Source organism: Balaenoptera ricei, chromosome 3, assembly GCF_028023285.1.
Source record: "Balaenoptera ricei isolate mBalRic1 chromosome 3, mBalRic1.hap2, whole genome shotgun sequence".
Classification (NCBI taxonomy): domain Eukaryota; kingdom Metazoa; phylum Chordata; class Mammalia; order Artiodactyla; family Balaenopteridae; genus Balaenoptera; species Balaenoptera ricei.
Genome location: NC_082641.1, coordinates 13904404 through 13925916, shown reverse-complemented (window position 1 = coordinate 13925916; position 21513 = coordinate 13904404). Strand labels below are relative to the sequence as shown.

The following is a 21513-nucleotide window of genomic DNA, read 5'->3' as shown; positions in this document are numbered from 1 at the left end:
TGTTGTCTTTGTTTTCATTTCAGGCCCCGCGAGCAGCTGGCAGAAGTGCCTTTTCCACTGCCGACCACTCAGGATTCCCTCTGTAACTTCTCACACCCCAGAAGGCCGCCCCGCATGCCCAATTACAGATGAGGAATTAGGCAGAGAAAAGCAAAGTGACTCGGCTAAGGCATTGCAGCAACATCAGAGCTAGGACCCAGGTCTCTTTACACAAAGGCCTTTCCTGGTCAATAGCTTCATTGTAACATTTTATTTAGAAACAATTATAGATTCAGAGGAAGTTGCCATGAAGGTGAAGAGAGGCCTGTACACCCTTCACCGGGTGTCGCCAGTGGTAACATCTTACACAACCGCAGAAAATACCACAACTGAGAAACTAACACTGACTTTTCCTCCATCCACGGAGTTTATTCTGTTTTCACCAGATTGACACGCACTCATTTGTGTATGAGATTAATAGGTTTGAACGGGGCCCATGGAGTAATTTTGAGTCGGGTTATTGCAGAGAAAGGCATCGATATGAAACGTGGCAACATGGCATCCTGCAGACTTATATAACCTAGTTGTTTTTTCATTTGTCTTAATTTTTAATTCTTTTGAAAGAGGATACACATAGGTGAGGTTTTTTTAATTCAAACAGTGGGAGTAAAGTGACTTTTCCTCCCAGCCATGACCCCCCGGTTTGCCCATTTTCCTTCCCCAGAAACAGCTATTTTTACCATTTTCTGGAATATCGTTCCAGAAATGTTTCAAGCATACACTCACATAAATATTCCCATCCCCTTCCCTTTTAAAAAAATACATAAAAGCATAAATTCTTTGCACCTTGCTTTCTTCCCCAGAATATTTTAGATGTGATTCCACGTGGTACCTCTAGAGGTGCCCAATCCTTTTTGTGTCCTAGACAGCTTTGGAGAGAGGGGAAAAAAAAAGGCCCCTTGATTTCTCTCTTAAAATAGTTCAGAAATGTAAGAAAGCAAACTCTTATTTATAAGGCTTTTTACTCAGCACCTTAAGTTGAGATCACATGTACACTTATAGTAAAATTCTGTATTTAATCTATCTCATCCATTGGGATCTTTGATATATCCTAGAAATACGTGTATGTCTACTGGGTATAAAAGTACGTGCTTTAGGGCTCCCTGGTGGTGCAGTGGTTGAGAATCTGCCTGCCAATGCAGGGGACACGGGTTCGAGCCCTGGTCTGGGAAGATCCCACATGCCGTGGAGCAGCTGGGCCTGTGACCCACAATTACTGAGCCTGCGCGTCTGGAGCCTGTGCTCCGCAACAAGAGAGGCCGCGATGGTGAGAGGCCCGCGCACCGCGATGAAGAGTGGCCCCCGCTTGCCACAACTAGAGAAAGCCCTCGCACAGAAACGAAGACCCAACGCAGCCAAAAATAAAATAAATAAATAAAATAAAATAAAATTGGTTTCCAAAGGCAGTTTAAAAAAAAAAAAAAGTACGTGCTTTAGAGAGCATGAAAATCCTCACCCACCAAAGCTTACTATCTAATAGGGACCAAAACAAGTACACGTAAAACTAAATTTAACCAGCACGTTTATGCCTGTTTTGTACAGTTGATCAGAGAAGCATCATTGACATGCGGGGAAATATTGGACCTGGATTCGAGATTTGGCATTGCGATTTTCAGAGTATATAATTTTGATCTTTTAGGTCAGCGGTCAGGAAACTACAGCCCAAAGGCCAACCAGCTTTTTAAATAAAGTTTTACCGGAACAAATCTCTACCTGTTGATTTGTGTGGTGCCTAGAGGTGTGATTGCCCTACAACAGCAGAGTTGACCAGTTGTGACAGGACCTCCTGCAAAGCTGAACGTATTTACTCTCTGGGCCTTTGTAGAGTTTGTGGACCCCTGTTTTAGATGATTATAGAAGTATACCATATCCTTTATAACCGATCGTTGGCTCTATTTAGAATTTTGATTCCACACGTTAGGCAAGGAATATAGTCTGCAGGTTGGAGATGGTTGCTTTGGGTTTCTTGTCCACTATATTGAATGACCTCCCTGATTTCCCTCCCTGCACTTCTCATCATAGATTGGATTAGCATCACCTCTCGTTTCTACTTGATCAGTTCCCAGATTTTGACTAGAGCTTCTCCAGGACAGAAACTGTCTTCCCCACACACACCCCAAGAAAGCCAGCGCGGTGCCCGCTGGGAGCGTCACGGGCTGAGCTTAGCCAGACATAGTGAACAAGTCCCAGCCTCAGCTCTCGAGAAGTTCTGGAGATCAGACAAATGCAGGTGAAAATGCTAAATGGCCACCCAAGGTCACACAGCAGGGGGCAGGCGAGTTTCAGGAAGTAGTGTTCCAGGTGCCCAAAGCAGGTAGGTGGATGTGGCTGGGATAGGGGATGGGGGAACCCAAGGGGACGAGGTGAGGCCCCTCGAGCTGGTCTTGCCCTGCGGCAGGGGGTAGGGATTCCTGGGAGCGTGAGCACAGGGGTGGAGGTGTCAGGGCAAAGGTCAGAAGCCATGCCACGGCCCCCTTTGCCCCAGCCCCAGATGACATCTTCACTGGCCTCTAGGCTTCCACCCTTGGTACCCTTCACCTCCCTCCCTGACCTGTGTAGGCTGTTCTCCACAGACCAGACACCCGGAGGGATCTTTATCAAACAAATCCAAAATAGTCCTCTTCTACTTAAAACTCTCCTGAAACCTTCTAACCAAAAGATGCATCTCTACTACACGCCCTGTGTTTTCTGCCCCACTTGTCTCTGGCTTTGTCTCATGCACGCTCTACCTCACCCATGTTTCAGCCCATAAGCTGGCTCTGACTCAGCAGCACATATCTCGGCCCTGCTTTCATCTTGCCCCCCTTTCGTCAGCCCCCCAACTTAGAGCATCCGCTGCTCAGCAGTGGGAAGGTGACCCTGACGTTTCCTGCTGAGACCCAGTGTCTGTACTCAGGATGACAAAGCTGTAATTCCCAGGCACCCGGAGCTCTGGCAGCAGCTCATTTACAGGCTCCCCGGGGGAAAACCTTCCCACTTTGTAATGTGTGCTGATTCTCATGGTGGCAATATTCCCACCACGGCTGACTTCAAGCTCCAAGGTGACATCGCTGAACGCAGAGTTGAAACGACATGCACGGTCAGCTCTCCAAAGCTGGTAGAAGCTGGGTCCTGCGCCCCATGGAAAGGACACATCAATAATAACTTTTCAGTAAAAATCAGTATCTCATTCAGAGGAAAACCTCTGAAGGAAGTAAAAATGAAGGCGCTTAGAAAGCCTTAAGCATTTTGAGTGAGGGAAAATTACGTGGAAAAATTAAATATGTTTTCAGAGGATGTAATTGGTGCCTATCTTTAGTTTTCCCAGGAACTTTTATTTTCTCTTTCAAGTAATAACAGGATCGAGTTGATTAGCAGTTTGAGACATAAACAGGGTCTACTGCCTCTGAGGCATCCAGACATTTGCTCGGTGGGAACCAATTGCCAGTTCTCACCATTCTCTCCTGACATGCCAGGAAAGAAAATGAATAATTCCTATAACTCTGATCTCTTGGCGGAATTGTTCTTTGTAAGTTTACTTAGTGACTTGACACTGAGGAAATTTAATAGGCCTCTTGATTAGAGATAAGATAACCCCAAGGATCAACACCAACCAGAACATAATTTAATTAATTTACTAAGTATTTACTAAATTCTTGCTGTTTGAATAAAAAAGCAAAACACTATCTCAGTGGCGTTTGCAAAGAAAACCCAAGAACTGTCTTAAGTTGCTTAGAGCCCAGTTGGAAATAAAATATATAAATATATGAAATAGGAAGTCGATTTGTATCAGAGCAAGAGTGTATGTACCATTGCATATGTGTTGAAAGGTCCAGAAAACAAGAATGCTAGGAGGAGGGTTTTCAAAGGTGAATAATGAGCCGAAAAATGCAGATTCGTGATGTGTAGTCTGAACTCATGCCCGTGGAACAACGAATGAAGAAACTCCATGAGGCAGAAGGGAGCAAAATGTGGGTTTCTAAGTAATTCCTTCTTACACTCCCCTTTCACTGTGTTTTTCCCTTGACCATCTCTCTGATGTGACCAACGGCATTAGTTACCATTTGCTCAGCACATATTACGGTGCCTGGTACACCACCACCGTCATCTCATTGTGTCCTCCCAGTGACCATGATGTAGGTGTTGGCAAACCTATTGTACGTTGAGGATATTGGGATTTAGAAAGTAATTTATTTAACTAGCTGTAACAGCTTTACTGTGTTAACAAGTCACTCCAAAATCCAGTGGCTGAAACAGCAATCCTTTATTGAGGGCATGATGCTATAGGTGGGCAGTTTGAGCTGGGCTCAGCTGGGCAGTTCCCTGCTGGTCTCACTCATGACTCTGCAGGACAGCTGCACAAAGATCACCTTTGTTGATCTTACCTTGGCTTCCTCCTGTGTCTGGAGCCTCAGATGGGATGGCTGAGCTCTGCTCCGTGGGATCTCTCATCCCCCACTTAGCTGGCATTGGCAGATTCACATGGCATTTGGCAAGGTCTCAAGAAAGCTAGTAGGGACAGGCAGAGTCTCTTGAGGCTTAGGTTTAAAACAGGCACGTGGTTAATTCTGCCACATTCTATTGGCTAAAGCAAGACCCAGTGCCAGAGCAGAACCAAGAGATGGGGAAGCAGCCTCCATGGCGTAATGGAAGTTCTGCAGAGTCATTCAACCAGAGGCTGGAGAATTGTGGCTATTTTTGTAATCTGCCACACTGGCTGAAAAATCACAAAACTACAATGGACAGAGAATTCAAACCCGGGTTCGTCTGACTCTGAAATCTTGCTCTTATCACAAAGCTATGTTAAAATCCGAATACTTCCTCTATGTTTCTTTGTAGGGCCACACGCATCCTATGTGGCCAAGTTTACCACCATCCCACTACCGGCTTCCTCTAATTAGACATGCACTCTTAATGTAAACAGTCACATGCCCATATTACTCCCTTTTCCAAATGTCTGCTCCTATTTTTCTCGTGCCTGAGATGACCTTTCTCCCTGCTCATATTTTCTTCATCGGTGACAACCTAGATTTTAATTCCTCCACAAAGCTCCCTGCTGCAGAGACAGCTAACCATTCCCCAGTCATCTGTCCATTCTCTCCTTTTACCGTTTAGTAACGGATGCTAAGCTACAGAATACGTTTCCCAGCCGCTGGCTTTAAATCACCCTTCATGCGAAAACGCACTCCCTCACTCTCAAGACTCATCAAAGTCTTATCTACCGAGGCATCAGGTTCAGGCTGGAGGCCCAGGACCTTGTCATCTAAATCAAGCTCTGGTGTGCATGAGGCTCCGTGGGTGTGGTCCCAAGTACAGCTCACTGATTAAATTCTTGCTTGCTGGAAGATCTGTGCACTAAACAGACAAGTCTTCTGTTCTTTACATACAATAATGGGACGGGCATACAATAACAGCTATGGACACTAATTTTAAAAAGAGGGAAATGGGAAGCACATAACAGTCACTAATCCACGTCATTTATGGAAAAAGAAGGATGACTCGGAGGGTATACCCAAGAACCCATGGAGAATGATTCCTGGTTAGTGGAACTGAGTCCTAATCGTGGAACCGGCAACATATGTTCAGCTGGATTTCAGAAATGCATGAAGGAGAAATGTCGATAATTGGGGCCAGAGGACCAATCATGATGGCTTTAAACGCATCCACAAATTCTCTGATAACCCCCCCGTGAGAAGGTGGAGTCTGATTCTCCTCTCTTTCTAACAAATAGGATGTGACAGAAGGGACAGCGTTCAACTTCCAAAGCCAAGTCATGAAAATGGACACAACAGCTTTTGTTTGCCTCTCTCTCGGAACATGTGCTTTTGGAGCCCGACAGTCACCATGCTGGAGAGACAACGTGGAGAAGCTTAGGGAGAAAGATGCCTGAGGCACCAAATGTCAGCTAATCCTACGAACAAAAATATGTTGGAGATAGATAGGAGGAAATGGGTTTATAACCCAATTTATTATACAGGTGAGGAAGGTAGATTCATCACTTTTAATTTCATGGTCCTTCCTCTTAAATGATGCTTAGTGTAGAGAAAAATCTAATTTCTAAAATGAAACAAAATACATCCTTTGACGACAAAGAAAGTCCCATTTATTGGTTAGTAGGAAGCCTCTGCTGAAATGTTTATTTTGTCTTTTAAACCATCTGGCCTCCTGTTGCCTCGGTAGAATCAAGAATTTTTTAAAAGTAAATTTCTGCTGCTATTCACCCAGAGCACGCTACCTAGAATCATGCATGTGAGATGGCAAATTGATACCTGCCATTAAGGTCACCTCTCCTTCCCCAGCTTCTGCACAAATGACTCTTTGTCATTCAGGCCTCGGCTTAAGTGTCAACCCCCTAGAAAAGCCTTTCTTCACCACCAAATATAAGATGCCTAGACTTTATTGCATCACTGGCCACTAAATGATATTTTCTTGTTTAATTGTCTATTGTGTGTCTTCCCCCGTTAGAATGGAAGCTCCATGAGAGCAGAAATCTTTTCGTATTTATTACTGTGACTCTGTTAACTAGATCCGTGTCTGAACATAGTAGATGCTCAGTAATTATTTCTTGAATAAATGAAGGAATAAATGGTGACTTTCAATGGGGGAGGGGACACCCCAGCTGAGATTCCCTAGAGAACAGAGCCCAAGGCAGAGATGAACTACTGATGCTTGGGAAGTGCAATCCCAGGGCAGCAAGGATAAGGCAGTGAGGCAGAGAAGGATGGGAAGCAATGCAAAGGACCGTATCACCAGGCCCACTGCCGTTTCCCATGAGCCACCAAGAGACCCAGCCAGGTGCTCGGCAGGAGCCTCTCTGTGGCCACACGGGATGTCGCTGCACAGGCTCTCCAGGGAATTCCTGCCCCAGAGCACTCCTCCAGGGAGAGGAAAGAAAAAAAAATGTCTCTTCCTGGCTAGGTCCTGCCTTTTGGTTCCCATTTGTTGAATTTCACTATGTGGGGAGTCAGCTCCCTCACCTTTCCATGTCATCTGGTGCATTTTTCTTTTTTTAATATTTATTTATTTATTATTTAATTTGTTTGCACTGGGTCTTAGTTGCAGCACGCGGGATCTTTTAGTTGCAGCATGCGGACTTAGTTGCGGCATGCCTGCGGGATTTAGTTCCCTGACCAGGGATCGAACCCAGGGCCCCTGCATCGGGAGTGTGGAGTGTCACTCACTGGACCACCAGGGAAGTCCCTTTTTCTTTTTCTTTTTCTTTTTTTTTTTTTTTAATCTGATGCCTTTAAAAGCCACGTAGGAATCCACATCCCCCATGGTGGCAGGCTGAATAATGGGCCCCAAAGATATCCTCATCCTAACCCCTACGACCTGTTCGGTTACCTTGTACAGCAAAAAAGACTTGGCAGATGTGATGAAATTGAGGATTTTGAGATTTTTCTGGGTTATCCGTGTGGGTCCAATGTAATCACGTGTCATGAGGAGGCAGGAGATCAGATTCAGCAGTAGCAGATGAGAAGGAAGCAAGAGGTCGGAGTGATGCAAACAAGGGGTCACAAGCCAAGGAATGCCAGCAGCCTCTGGAAACCGGGAGAGGCATGGAGTGGATTCTCCCTTGGAGCCCTCAGAAGGAAGCAGCCCTGCCGACACCTTGATTTAGCCCTGTGAGCCTCATTCCAGATGTCTGCCCTCCAGAACTGTAAGAAAATAAACGTGTGTTGTTTTAAACTACTGAGTTTGTGGTAACCTGTTCTAGCAGCAATAGGAAACTAACACACATGCACTATACGGGGAGCACTTCCTCTAAATCTGTGTCAGGAGGATCCAAAGGCCTCAGACACACAGCCGGTCAGCCCCAAGGGGTGGAAAAGTGTGGGCCTGCAGGGTGGCTGTTCAGCCAGCTCGATGCTGAGAGCCTGGGTGATGGGCAAGGCCAGGGCACCTGAGGAGGTCCGTGACACAAACACAATACAGGGATCGGTATTTAAAATGACGGCTTATATTAAGAAGTTGAGGACAGAGGAGATGTGTCCATGCTGATTGTATTCATATTGCATTTTATTATACTTCATTTCCAGTTATGGTGAAGAATAGCTGCCTAGCTCTGTAAAACATCCCTGGGCCTCTCAGAGTGAATCTGATACTGTCCCATAATCTGTATCTGAGTCAGACCATGACAAACATACCTTCAAATCTGGTAAAAATCTACTGAGGCAGAAACAATTTTATTTAATTAGATTTGATATAGAATTTATAGAGAGCATGTGTTAGGGTAACTGTAGCAAACAAACTCCTACATTTGGACTAACACTATTGAAGCTGATTTCTTGCTTACGTAACAGTCCAACACGGGCATCATGTTGGGAGGTTCCGCTCCTGTGGTTATTCCAGGGTCCCGGCTGACGCAGGCTCTGCCTTCTTCCACATTTGCCTTCCAAGGTCACCTTAGGCAGAAACAGATGGCAGAGAAGGAGCCGTTGATTGGATAAGGACGTACACCTCTTCTTAACCTACTCGGCCTAGAAGTGTTATCACTTCCGCTTACAATCCTCTAGCAAGATCTAGTCACGTAGCATTACTTCTATGCAGGGGATGCCGAGAAATGTAGTTCCAGGCCTTTCAGTAACAACTGTATGTTCAATAAGGGGAGACTGAAGCTTTGGTGGACAGCTGCCCCTCCGGACAAGAACTATTCGTGAAGACTCTTTCCCCCCGAATATGGAAAACTCTTCCCCCCCGAATATGGAAAACTCTTCCCCCAGCCAAAAATGAACACTCGAGGGAATTAACTCAAAATCCGATTAGTTACTGAATCCCCAGGAGCAAGACAGATGGGTAGCCAATGAGAGATTGCTCAACCTGTACAATGAAAAGAAGTCAAGGATGTATGATCAGAAGGCTAAGAGCTTCCCTGGTGGCGCAGTGGTTGAGAATCTGCCTGCTGGTGCAGGGGACACAGGTTCGGGCCCTGGTCTGGGAAGATCCCACATGCCGCGGAGCAACTGGGCCCATGAGCCACAATTACTGAGCCTGCGCGTCTGGAGCCTGTGCTCCGCAACAAGGGAGGCTGCGATGGTGAGAGGCCCGCGCACCGCGATGAAGAGTGGCCCCCGCTTGCCGCAACTGGGGAAAGCCCTCGCAAAGAAACGAAGACCCAACACAGCCATAAATAAATAAGTTAATTAATTAATTAATTAATTAAAAAAAGAAGGCTAAGAGGCTACCATCCCAATAAAAAGTCATAATCACTTGCCCAATTTCCAGACCTGAGCCAGTGTTTGGACCCAGTTCCACTGACTGAAGAAAAGACTGTGTCCTCAGGAGGCAAACCACAGGTGTATGTGGTCCTGGGTCTCCTAGGCCTTCTCCAAAGGATTTCTTGGGCGACTGAACTCTGAAGGTTACCCAAACATTCTTATGACTACTGGGCAAGGTCTCTTAGTAGACATTAATACCTAGAGACACTAATCACCATCACAGGCCTCTGATAGAGTACAGGAATATTGGGTCTGGCCTAGACATGGAGACCTGGCCCAGATCCAACTTACAGTGGGTCCACTGTGTCTGTGGCCCCAGCTGGTGGTCATTTCCCAAGACCCCAAATGCTTGGTAGTTGTACAACTTCACACTGGTTCCTTGGCTTAGGGGAAGACTACCAGAGTGCAGAGGGCCAAGGAGAATTCTCTGAAATGAATCCCTCCATGACCAGGATAGCAAGTCGACACTGACATGGCGTCCCGGGGAAAATGGCAGACATCAATGTCACCCCTAAAGAACTAGAGGATTCAGGGTGAGGCCCCCATCATGTTGCCTTTTAATGCACAAGTCTGGACCCTGTGGAAACCAAGTCAACCAAGCATCATCCCAATTGCTGTGCCAGATGTGGTCTCATTGCCAGGTCAGAATAGCTTGGCCTCAGTGCATGTTGTGTGTGATTTAACATTCATTCTTCCTTGAAATCCTGTTTTTTGAACTAATTTCAAGTGAACTGAAATCAGAATATACAACTGTATGTCTGAAGATACACAAGATATTTAGGAAAGGGTTAATTTTTTCAAGGAGAACTATATAATTAAAACTTAATAAATGAGATTATCTATAATAATAAGTTATCCATATGGTACTTGTTTGGCAAACTCAATAATTCAGAACATGGCCAAAAATCTGTGAGGAAGCAAAACCTGGCCTCGTAGCAGTAACTAATAATTGTTCATCGCCCAGATGCACTCTGCTCTCCCTGTTTCTTGAGCATGTCAAGCTGGTTCTAGCTTCAGGATCTTTGCACTTGCTGTTCCCTCCATCCGGCATGCCCCTGCCTCCAGAACTTCACATGACTAGATGTCTTACTTCATTTAGGTCTCCGCTCAAAAGTCACTTCCCTGACGACCCTGTCCGTTAAAGCCCCCTCTTCTGAGTTAATTCTCTCTCTTTTTACCCTGTTCTGATTTTCTTCACTGCACTTAGCACAGGTTAGATTGTTAGGCTAATGGTCACTTCCTAATGAATTCCATGCTCTCATGTTGTCCCCTCCCATGACGATTCGGGGCTTAGCCATATGATTTGCCTTGGCCATTGGGACGTTAGAAAGGGTGACCCAAGCAGAGGCCTGATAAGTGCTTGAACAATAGGAGATTGCCCTCATGGAACCCCAACTGCCAAGTGAGGAGCCTGAACTAGCCTGCTGGAGAGGCCACAGGGGGACAACTGAGACACATCAGCTGACCGCCCCAGCCAAATGCCGTGCAGCATCTGTCAACTGATGGCAAAAGCATAAGTGAACCCAACACCATGGCATGGATCTCAGACGTGCTGCTCCAGCTGGTCTCTCCCCAGGTGCCAACCCATGGAATCATGAGCAAATAAAAGCTGTTTGAGGCCACCAAGTTTCGGGATGGTTTGTTAGGCAGCAGTAAATTATACCTATCACTATTTGAAATTATATATCTATGTGAAGATTTGCTCATTGCCTGCCAACCCTTCTAAAATTTAAGCTCTGTGAGGATAGGAATTTTATCTTGGGTACACTATGGTCCCCCTGTCTGTCTGGCCCATAGAGGCACCCAGGAGACATCTATTGTTGAATGAATGAACAGTCTCTCGTGGTCTAGCCTCATCTGGTCCTATGGCTTCCAGTAAGATCTCTAAATTTGTCCCATTGGAAAGATCTGTCCCTGTGCATCTGTTCCAATTGACCACACAACATGACCAACTGAAATTCAACATTTTCCAAACTGATGTTATTTTTCTCCTCAAATTTGTCTCCAGCCTTTCTCCTCTATTCTGTAATTTAGTAATGGCACAAAAATATAACCAGTCTTTTAAGGGGCTGGGATGATGGTTAATTTTATGTGTCAACTTGGCCAGGCTTTGGTGCCCAGTTGTTTTATCAAATACCTCTAGATGGTGCTGTGAAGTTATTTTTTTAGGCGTGATTCACATTTAAATCAGTAGACTTTGAGTAAAGCAGATTGCCCTCCATAATGTGGGTGGGCCTCATCCAATCAGTTGAAGGCCTTAAGAGAAAAGCCTGAAATCCCCTAAGGAGGACAGAATTCTGTCTCCAGACTGCCTGCAGATTCAAGACTGAACATCAGCTCCTGTGGGAATTCCCAGCCTCCTAGACTACCCTGCAGGCTTCAGACTTCCCTGTGTCCACAATTGCATGAGCCAATTCCTTAAATCCCCCTCCCCGTTGTCCCCATACACACACACACACAGACATTCTGTTGGTTCTGTTTCACTGGAGAACCCTAATACAGGGGTTATCTTGGACCTCCTCCTCTCCCTCACTTCCCAACATTCATTCAGTCACCAGAGCCGATTAATGCTGTGTATTACATGTCTCCTGCACCTACCCTTTCTCTGTCTCCACCTCCCCTGTCTCGGTTTAGGCTCTCAGCATCTCTCGCCTGGGCTATTACAAAAGTCCATTAACCAGTCTCTCTCCCTCACCTTCTCCCAATTCACCTGCCACTTCACCACCAGGGTTATCCTTCTAAGATAAGAATCAGATCACGTCACTTACCACCAAAGCTTCCCCATCACCTACAGGATGCAACTCAAGCTCCTCAGTGTAACATGAAATCTCTTGATCAACTAGCTTGACTCCCAGCTCCATCTCTCTTACCCCTCAATAAATACCCCAAATTCTAGCTATATTTAACTACCTGTGGATCCCCAAACATGTCATGATCTCTTCACACCTTCGTGCTTTTGTACATTTTGTTCCATTTTCTTGGAATGCCTACCAATCTGTTTTGAAAACATTCTGACCTCCTCTTCGCATCCTAGCTCAGAGCTACTCTTTGTTCTGAAGCTGTCCCTGGATGCTTGGGCATAATTTTCAGACAATGATAAAGATCTTTTCATAAATCTTGTTTTATTATATTGGCATTAATGTATGTGTCTGTATTTCTCAAAAGACAAGGGGCTCTTTGATGGCAGGGACTGTGTCTTATTCATAATTAGATCCCTAGTCCTAGTCTTTGTTTAGCTCATAATAACCACTCAAAACATGTTGAGTCCCTGTTTATGTGTTAGATTTTAAGCCCTTTGAAGGCAGAAACCACGTTGTTGTTTATCTTTGTATCACTCACGGTACCTCTCATAGGATCTTGTATACATTTGATGTTCAATATAAGAAGATTGAATTACATAGATAAGCTACAGTTCTCTGGAGAAAACAGAACTATTTCACTTCCTGTTGCTATGATTCCCATGCTCTGTTGTCACAGTGATTTTAAGTCAAGCAAGAGTTCTTGGAATGGAGAAATTATCAAAGGTCACAGTCTCGGGCAAAAGGAACTAGAAGAGATCCATGTTTAAAAAAAAAAAAAATATATATATATATATATATATATATATATATATATATATAAATATATAAATATAAACGTTCTCTATTTCCTATTCTCTCATACAGTCTTCTAAAAAAATCTGTTTGAAAATGTCCAAACCCAAAGGAAAGTTGAAAGAACAGACCAACAAACACCCAGATACCCCTCACATAGATTCACCAACATCTTGCTGCACCCATTTCCTCTATCTCTGTATTTATATCTCTTTCTATATATATATATACACACTTCCTTTTTGCTGAAAGCAGATGGCTGCTCTTCTGGCATTTCACCCCTAAATGATGCATATTGCATCACTCAGAAGGAGGACATTCTCTCACACCACCACAACACCATTACCATACCTAAGAAAAGCAGTATTAATTCAACAAGATCACCTACTATGCAGTCTGGACTCAAATTACCCTAATTTTCCCTCCAAATGTCCTTGATACCTATTTTTTTGGACCCAGAATCCAATCAATTTTCACACATTGACTTGGTGGTTATATTTCTTTATTCTCCTCAAGCTCTTCCTCTGTTTTTTTTGTTGTTAAATTTATTTATTTTATTTTTGGCTGCGTTGGGTCTTAGTCGCTGTGCGTGGGCTTTCTCTACTTGTGGCTAGCGGGGGCTACTCTTCGTTGCAGTGTGTGGGCTTCTCATTGCGGTGGCTTCTCTTGTTGAGGAGCATGGGATCTAGGCTCACGGGCTTCAGTAGTTGTGGCACACGGGCTCAGCAGTTGTGGCTCCCAGGCTCTAGAGCACAGGCTCAGTAGTTGCGGCTCGCGGGCTCTAGAGCGCAGGCTCAGTAGTTGTGGTGCATGGGCTTAGTTGCTCCGTGGCATGTGGGATCTTCCTGGAGCAGGGCTCGAACCTGTGTCCCCTGTGTTGGCAGGCGGATTCTTAACCATTGCGCCACCAGGGAAGTCCCTATTCTTTTTGATCCTTAAAGTTTCCCAGATTTGGTCAGTGGAATCCCTTTCAAGCTGGCTTCTGTGTCCTTTTGATATGAACTATTAAATTGTCTTTGAACATGTCTTTGCTTTCCAGCATGCAACACGTTCCTGACTCAGACCTACTATCAGCCAATTCTCTAAGGAGCCTTGGTTCTTTTTGGTAGAAAATAGTTAGAAACCAACACCTGGTCCCTAAGTGAGCTTATTGCCATGGGGTATTATTGATTCAGGCTCTTCCTGTGGGCAGAGCTAGAATATCAGATCATGATCTCATAGTTAATGATGGCTCCAATTAAATCCTACACCACAACCCTTGATGATCTGTACTTGGGGCTCTTCTGCAAAGGATGGGCTTCTCACCTGAGGTTGCAGCCCAAGGACACAGAAGGAAAGATTCCCTTGCCAGTCAGCTAGTTGTATCCCACAGTGGCTGCCTGCCAGGCTTCTCAGAGTGGGCAAACTTGTGTACAGAAAGGGGAGGATCTCTCACAAGGGAGGGCAATGGACATTATCCAAGTGAACATTATCAAAACATCCACCTGGGACCCAATACTTACCTACCTGGGGATTTTTTTTTACATAAAATCAGTTTTTGAAGATTTTCTACTTAGGAATAAATTAAGGACAAAGCTGCTTTTGTAGTTTTCTCCAAGCAAATGACATCTTTCCAACTAAAAGCCACTTGACCAATTACCCCTGGAGAAAGGTCCCCCTTATTTCCTCTGAACAGAGTTCTCAGGGGAATGTTGTGGTTAAGCCACCCCTGTGGGTGAGACTACTTTCTGATTCAGCACACTGCAGAGGATTCTGTGAAATTCTATTAGTACACAAACTTTGGTCTCTGTTGCAACTGCAATGTTTGCACGTGGTACATCTTCCCGTGAGATACTGGGTGATGATTACGAAATGGCTGGACATAGTATCCAGATTCCCACGGAGATATCCCCACCCCGGGTCTCGACTATAGTTATCTGAAGTCATTTCCACAACAGTCTTGAGACTCAGGTATTATTCCTGTTTTAAAAGATGAGGAAACCAAGACTTGGAGAGTCTGTGTTAGAACACAAAGCCAGAGAGCTACTATATTTTACTGATGCTAAGGTGCTGTAGATTTTAAGGCATATTTCATTCCCAGGTATGTTAAAATGCGGGGGTGGGGGGAGTGTGTTTTAGGGTCAATAAAACATAATGGTTAGTGCCTGGACACTAGGATCTACAATCAAATTCAGATCTTCATGAATGTGAAACCCATGCTCCTTGCACTTGAGGAAGGATTTCCGGACACGGAGCGGGCTGAGCTGCAGAGAGAGAAGCTAGGGCTGGAGAAGACGGGAAGAAGTTTAACCGTCGTGTCAGCAAAGGCATGAATGTGAGCGCTTGCTTGGAGTGTGGACTCGGTGAAGAGTTAATCTGACTGGTGAAGAGTTAATCTGACTACAGTCAAGTATTCAGATTAGCGAGCAGCTAATCTGCCTAAAAAGAAATACGACTTTTAGAGATGACCCAGGACTTTAGAAGGTGGCTTGTGATTATTTTGATTTAGCGGTTCTAGGTGACGGGACATCGTTGGAAGCATGTGGGTGGGTGTCCCATGTTGAGAGCTGCGTTTTAGAGGATACGTGTATGGTATGCATCGGAAGAGAAGGAAGCACGGGGCTACTGCAATTTAGACAGCAAGTGACGAAGCTTGGACAGGGAAGGTGGCTCTGTTTTGAGAAGAAGCGTTCTCAGCGGCTAGTGACGGATGAGAGATGGATGGGGAGCCTATATAATTTATCATCCAAACCCGACACCTTTGAGAAAGAAAACGAAGTGCTATTAATAACCACGCCAGGGCCTTCCCTGGTGGCGCAGTGGTTAAGAATCCGCCTGCCAGTGCACGGGACACGGGTTCGAGCCCTGCTCCGGGAAGATCCCACATGGCGCGGAGCAACTAGGCCCGTGAGCCACAACTACTGAAGCCCGTGAGCCACAACTACTGAAGCCTGCGCACCTAGAGCCCGTGCTCCGCAGCAAGAGAAGCCACCGCAAGGAGAAGCCTGCGCACCGCAACGAAGAGTAGCCCCCACTCATCGCAACTAGAGAAAGCCCGCGCGCAGCAACAAAGACCCAACGCAGCCCAAAATAAATAAATAAATTTATTAAAAAAAATAACCACGCCAGACAATAGGCATAAGCCAGGACTGTCGTGGGCAAACCCGATATATGGTTGCTCCACACAGAGAAAGGAGGAGTGACCAGAATCAAAACTCACTCAGGTATTTCTTGCCCTGGGGACTGTGGGGTACTGTGGTTTCCAGGGCAGTTGTAAAAGCTCCTTCTTGTGCCAGGGTGGTGGTTGTCTTTGTGATCTCCCCCTGTCCTCCCCAACAGGGCTTGTGAGGAATCAGACAGCCCCACACAGGATGGGTTAAGAAACAGGCTTAACTCATAAGGAACACGGACCCACCGGGGCAGACATTCCCGAAGAAGGAGTCTCTTCCCTCCAACTCTGTCACCTCCCTTCCTTATAGGGCAAGAGCAAGAACTACCTCAACAGTGGGAGAAAAAACGGTCTATAGGTGCACTGGATGTCAGTGGTGGGCAGAGTTTGGGAAATCCAGCGGCCCAGCACCTGGGGAGCTTGAGGCCACTGAGCCTGTGGGACCCTGAGTTCATGTGCATCTTCTCCCTGGAGAAAGGAGAAAGGCCTTCAGTCCCAGCCAGGCCCTTGTCCCTGCAACCCAGAGGAAGCTCCCAAGGCTGTTCTGGGGGGCCTGGTTTAGGGCAGGGGTGGGACAGCAGAGCGCAATGGGGTAGACAGAAACCATCAATTTACAATAAATTGGCCTCCAAGCAAATGTACTATATACTGTGAACTACATTAAATATAATCTCCAAATTCCTTTGATGGCTCAGAAGGCACTTGAGTCCTGTAAAGCTTAAGCGTGCCCATGAACAGCCCTGGCTGTGCCCATTTATGCACGGGTCTAAGAGGATGCACGTGACACAGCCTGACTGCATGATCTCAACAGGGCCTGGGCCACCATCCCAGCCTAAAATGTCACCAGGTTTTGTGCCTGATTTCTAATGAACTAAAATTAGTAACAGGTGACAAGCCAAATACAGACTCTGAAGGGATGTCTGTGGGATGTAACGCTTGTAGCGATTCCAGTACATTCCACTAGTCTAATTTTAGCTTAGAGAATACCCCTGGAGACTGAAGGCCTGATTTGGAGACCTGCATTTAGAGACGAGTACATCGCAGTTTTGCTTTGATGATGGACATCAAGCTGGGGCCTCAGGAGACTGGAATTTTGAGTCTATCACTTCCTTGGTAAAAACAAAGAAACGACGATAAAAAAGAAAATCCACCAATTTCAGGAATCCTCCACTGCTCACAGAATTGTGTCTAAACTTGGCAACTGATACTCAGAACTCCCCTCCGTCTGATCTGTTTGTCCGCAAGTCTCATCACATTCTCTGACCCCCGCAGTCCATCTGGTCTGGCCTCTGAACTCATCCCGGCCTGCCCTCTGGCAAGCTCTTGTACAGGCCACTCCCTCCACCTGGATCCTGTCCAGGACCCCTGCTGCGCTCTGAGCTGCAGACCCCTGTGCCCACCCGCCCAACTGGCATTTCCGGAGATGTCCCAAACCTGCCCCTCCTCCCTCCCCTATCCTAGTGAAGGACAAGGAGAAAGTCTGTTCCAGTGTCTCTGCCACGCTCCATGGGATCCATTGCCCCAGATACTTTTCTGAAACACAACCAGGCCACTTTACGCTCCTGCTGAAGGCCCACCTAAGGCCCCAAAGCTCACACTCCTCAGCAGCCCCATCGGGGAGACGGTAGACTTCCGCACCTGCCCGCCAGAATCCGAAGAGTTTATACAGAGGCCGTAACGGGGTTCAGTTACATTGACCGTCCAGACGGTCTCAACACCACACTGCTCTCTCACGACTGCATCCTTGGAACAGCTCCGCTTGTGGGAACGGCGGGCAGAACATATCTTCCAAGGACAGGGGAGGGAGTGAGGCGCCTCCAGTCGCCTGGGTCCAGCTTGAGGCTCAGTTAGCGGTCACGTCCTCTCGGTGACCTCCTCCAACAGGACCGGAATGGTGGGCCAGTCTGCCGAGTTGAATGTAACCGCTAGGCAGGTGGGAAGGGGTTGGAAGTCAATGTTCTGAAACCATCCTTGCTGATCACGTGTGTGTGTGCTGACGTGTATGCCTGTGGGTAGATAAATAGTACCTTTTCGGGATGTATTCTTGTAGTGTGACCTCAGGTCCCTTAAATTAACCTTCCTGAAGACTTGATAAAGCTCTTCTGTATATTATTAGGGAATAACACGTAAAACTGAGTACCCCAACTGGGTATGGCTGGCCACCATCTTGCGGTTCATTTCTGGTTAGCACCTCCCTTACAGAATGCTTATCAAACACAGATTATTCTGGGTTGGATATTCCAATTCTAAAAAGCGCAACAGTCAACCCAAAACAGAAATAGCTAATTCCTTTTGTGAGCTGGGCCTTGGAAACCAGGCACACTCTTCCTTTCCAATCCCTCTGTTGTTGCGTGATGTTCCTATTTCTCTCTGCTTAGATTGAACTATTAGGTTCTCCTGACTCAGTGGCAAAAAAATTAGGGAAAGTTAGGAATACAGACTAGAGGATATGGTAAGAATAGGAGGGTAGAATTGCTTTAACAAAATTATCAGCACACAAAAATCTGTCTGCAGGACTAATACAATACAACATGGAGGTACGGCTCCTTCATTTAAGGACCTCCTGTAGGAGTCTAATATGAAACATTTTAGGGAAAAAAAGAAACCAATACTGGGGCATTTCCCTCTCGTTCAGGGCTTAGCTTGGTGTTGCCTATGTGACCTCCTAGAGTGGGAATTAATTATTCATTGTTTTTCTCTCCTATTGCAAGCTTTCTAGCTACTTTTGGAAGAGAAAAGCGAGTGGCCTCTTTCAAGAGTTCCTGTGTGCATTTTGCTTTTCTTTGCCTGAGCTGTTATTTTCTGAACTGTCGCTTAGATTCAGTGGCTATAACTATTTCTCTCTCTCTCTCTCTCCTTTTTTTTTTCCCCTCTGACACATACCCATTTTCCTTGTTTTCCTCGGATCTATATTTTCAAATCATCTAGCTCATTAGTGTTAATCACTCTGTCCCCAGGACACAGAGATGCAAAATTCAGAAGAGACTCTTAAACGGTAAGGTTACCCACAGGGGTTTTAAACGTGACATGTTGTTGAAATGAGGGGACAACGTTTATTTTAAGCATCATTAGCATTATTTTTACGTAGTCTTAGCACTGAATACATTATTCACACATCACAAAGATAATTAGACAAAGAAAAAACACACAGTAGCACCCATTTATGTGTCTAGGCCAGTGTCTACTCCTGTGACATCATCTGCTGGTAGATTAGAGGTCAGAGGTGAAAAAGACAGAGCAATCAGTCCAGTTTTTTTGTGCAAAACAGTGTTGGGTAGCATTTTACTTTAAGAGAGAAGGAAAAGATTTCACAGAGCTGTGAGTAGGGAGCTTTATCATTAAATGGAGAGAAGTGCTGCAAACCACATGTAGCAACTGAAGTTGAGCTTTTATGCGTCTTGGTTGTCAACAGCTTTTACTATCTCAACCTATCCTGACAACAATAATTAGAATTCTGGGGAGAAGGAGGAACGTGTAGAATCTTGCAGACGTGTTTCTGAAAGCATATCATGCTGTTTTGGACAATGGGGATATCGGGTTCCTCACCTCCTCTGCCCTGCAATTCTTCCCTCCAGCTGTGGAGTCTAGAGACGAATCTCCAAATATCGCAACCCCTGGGCTGTATCCAGTGCTAAGCAAAGGCCAGGTGACACAATAAAGCATCCTTTATCTTTCAAAAGTTCCTGCACTAGGACCAAGAGAGGGGACAACACCCGGGGAAAGATGGTCTTTCTTTTGTGGAAAAAAAATACCGGGATTGTTTCCACATTGCTGTTTCATGCCTCCCTGGCCACTCTCTACCGGGTTGTCGCGATTCTTTTCAAAGACAAGTCAGAAACGTGAGACTCTGCGTTGCCGGCAGGTCAAAAACCAAACTTCCCTCTACTAGTGGATCAGTCGAGGCCTTGGTGATCTCCTGCAAATATACATAAGGAACCGTGACCTCCACCTGCAAGTCCGTAACTTCACTCGTGTTGATTTCCGGACAGAAATGACTGCCTCCCCTTCCCAACCTCCACTTTACTTCCTTACAGTTCAGGGCAGATGCCGTCTATTCCAAAACGCCCCTTGAAACCTGCCTCCTCCTCCCTGTCTCTAATTTTGGACGCACGATTTAAGTAAGGACTCTTAGCCCTGAGTGATTATTTCTGTCACAGCAGTTATCACGATTGTCACCGGCCTGTCCTAGGACTGTGAACTTCCTATGTGTGGAAGCCCTATCCACAGAGCTGAGCAATATGTTGGGCACATAGTAGGTGCTCAATAAACCTCTGAGTGAACTAGGAATACACCCTCTTGAGGTATAACCTACATACAGGAAAGTGCACACATCTGCAATGTACTGATCAGTGAATTGCTACATATGTGTACACAGAGGTATAAACATACATCATGACCCCCAGAGGAACACTATAGAACATTCTCCAGAGGCTCCCTGGAAACAACAGGCTTTAATTGCTCTGGGAATGAGCCCCATCCATCCTATGAAAGAAGGCTGGTTGCCAGTAGTGAACTCCAAGAGGATGTAAGATGCTCTGATTCATCACAGGTAGAACGCTCTGGATGGGGAAGGGACATTTTATTCTAGAGAAAAGTGGCAACGGGGATTAAAGAACAGAACCTTTAAAAAAATGCAAATAGTGAAAAGGGAGCATAAACATTTACCTTTCTTCCCTCCCCCCCCCCCCCCGCCCCCACTCACCCGGAAGCACCAGAGCCAGTGAGGCCCCGGAAGGAAGGTCTCAGGACTCCCTGTCACGCCCTCACAGCGCATTACCCGTCCTGATACCTGTTGTGACCAGAGTGACTCTGAATGACCGCAGTCAAGGCTGCCCAAACCTGTGTGACACACGCAAGGGGTCCTGCTTCTCAGCTCCCCGCTCACCTGTGCCTCCCACGGACCAGCAGCGTGCGTTCTTGAGCCCGATGACGCTGCCCGCAGGTCGGAGAGGAAGCCCCCAGACCCCTTCCCCAGCACTGCGGCCTGGCTTTCCTGACTTGTGAAGCCAGAGGGCCAGACGCTCGTGAACTGACCCAAAATGGTTTTTTTTTTTTCCTTCCTTTCTCAATCCAACCTTTATATCATCACGTTATTCGCAGAGTACTAAAGACCTGTGCTATGGGTGTGCAATCTGTCCCTGCAAGGGCACTGGGCCTGCGAGGGGGGCGGGGGGCGTCGGGTCACTGGCGGCGGAAATGCGCTGCCGGGGGAGGGGCGCCCGTCACGCCCGGTAAGGCTGCGGGCTGGGCGATCGGTGGCCCTGGCTTGAGAAAGTGAGGATTCCAGTTGATTCCGCCCGTGGCCCTGACTCCCTTTTATATAAGTGGCCGGGCGGCGGTCCTCTACTGCGCCGTCCCCCGCAGCTGGAAGGGAAAAGGCGGTCACGCTCCCTCGGTCCCGGGCGGGGCCCCCGCTACCCCCGGGACACCGCCCCGCCCCGCCCCGCCCCGCGCGAACTGGGCCGCACCCACTTCCCCCGGGAGGCGCCCCGCCGCGGCCGGGGCTGACGTCACAAGGCACCCAGCCGCCGGCGCC

General features: G+C 46.5%; 1 long non-coding RNA gene across 1 annotated transcript; it reads right to left on the bottom strand.

Moving 5' to 3' along the window:
• Positions 1-6002: 6002 nt before the first annotated feature.
• On the bottom strand, positions 6003-21384 carry LOC132362137 (uncharacterized). Its single transcript, XR_009502224.1, has 3 exons — positions 20863-21384; positions 8315-8423; positions 6003-7676 (listed from the first exon to the last, which is right to left on the bottom strand). It is a non-coding gene; the product is annotated as an uncharacterized LOC132362137 (long non-coding RNA).
• Between the last annotated feature and the right edge of the window lie 129 nt (positions 21385-21513).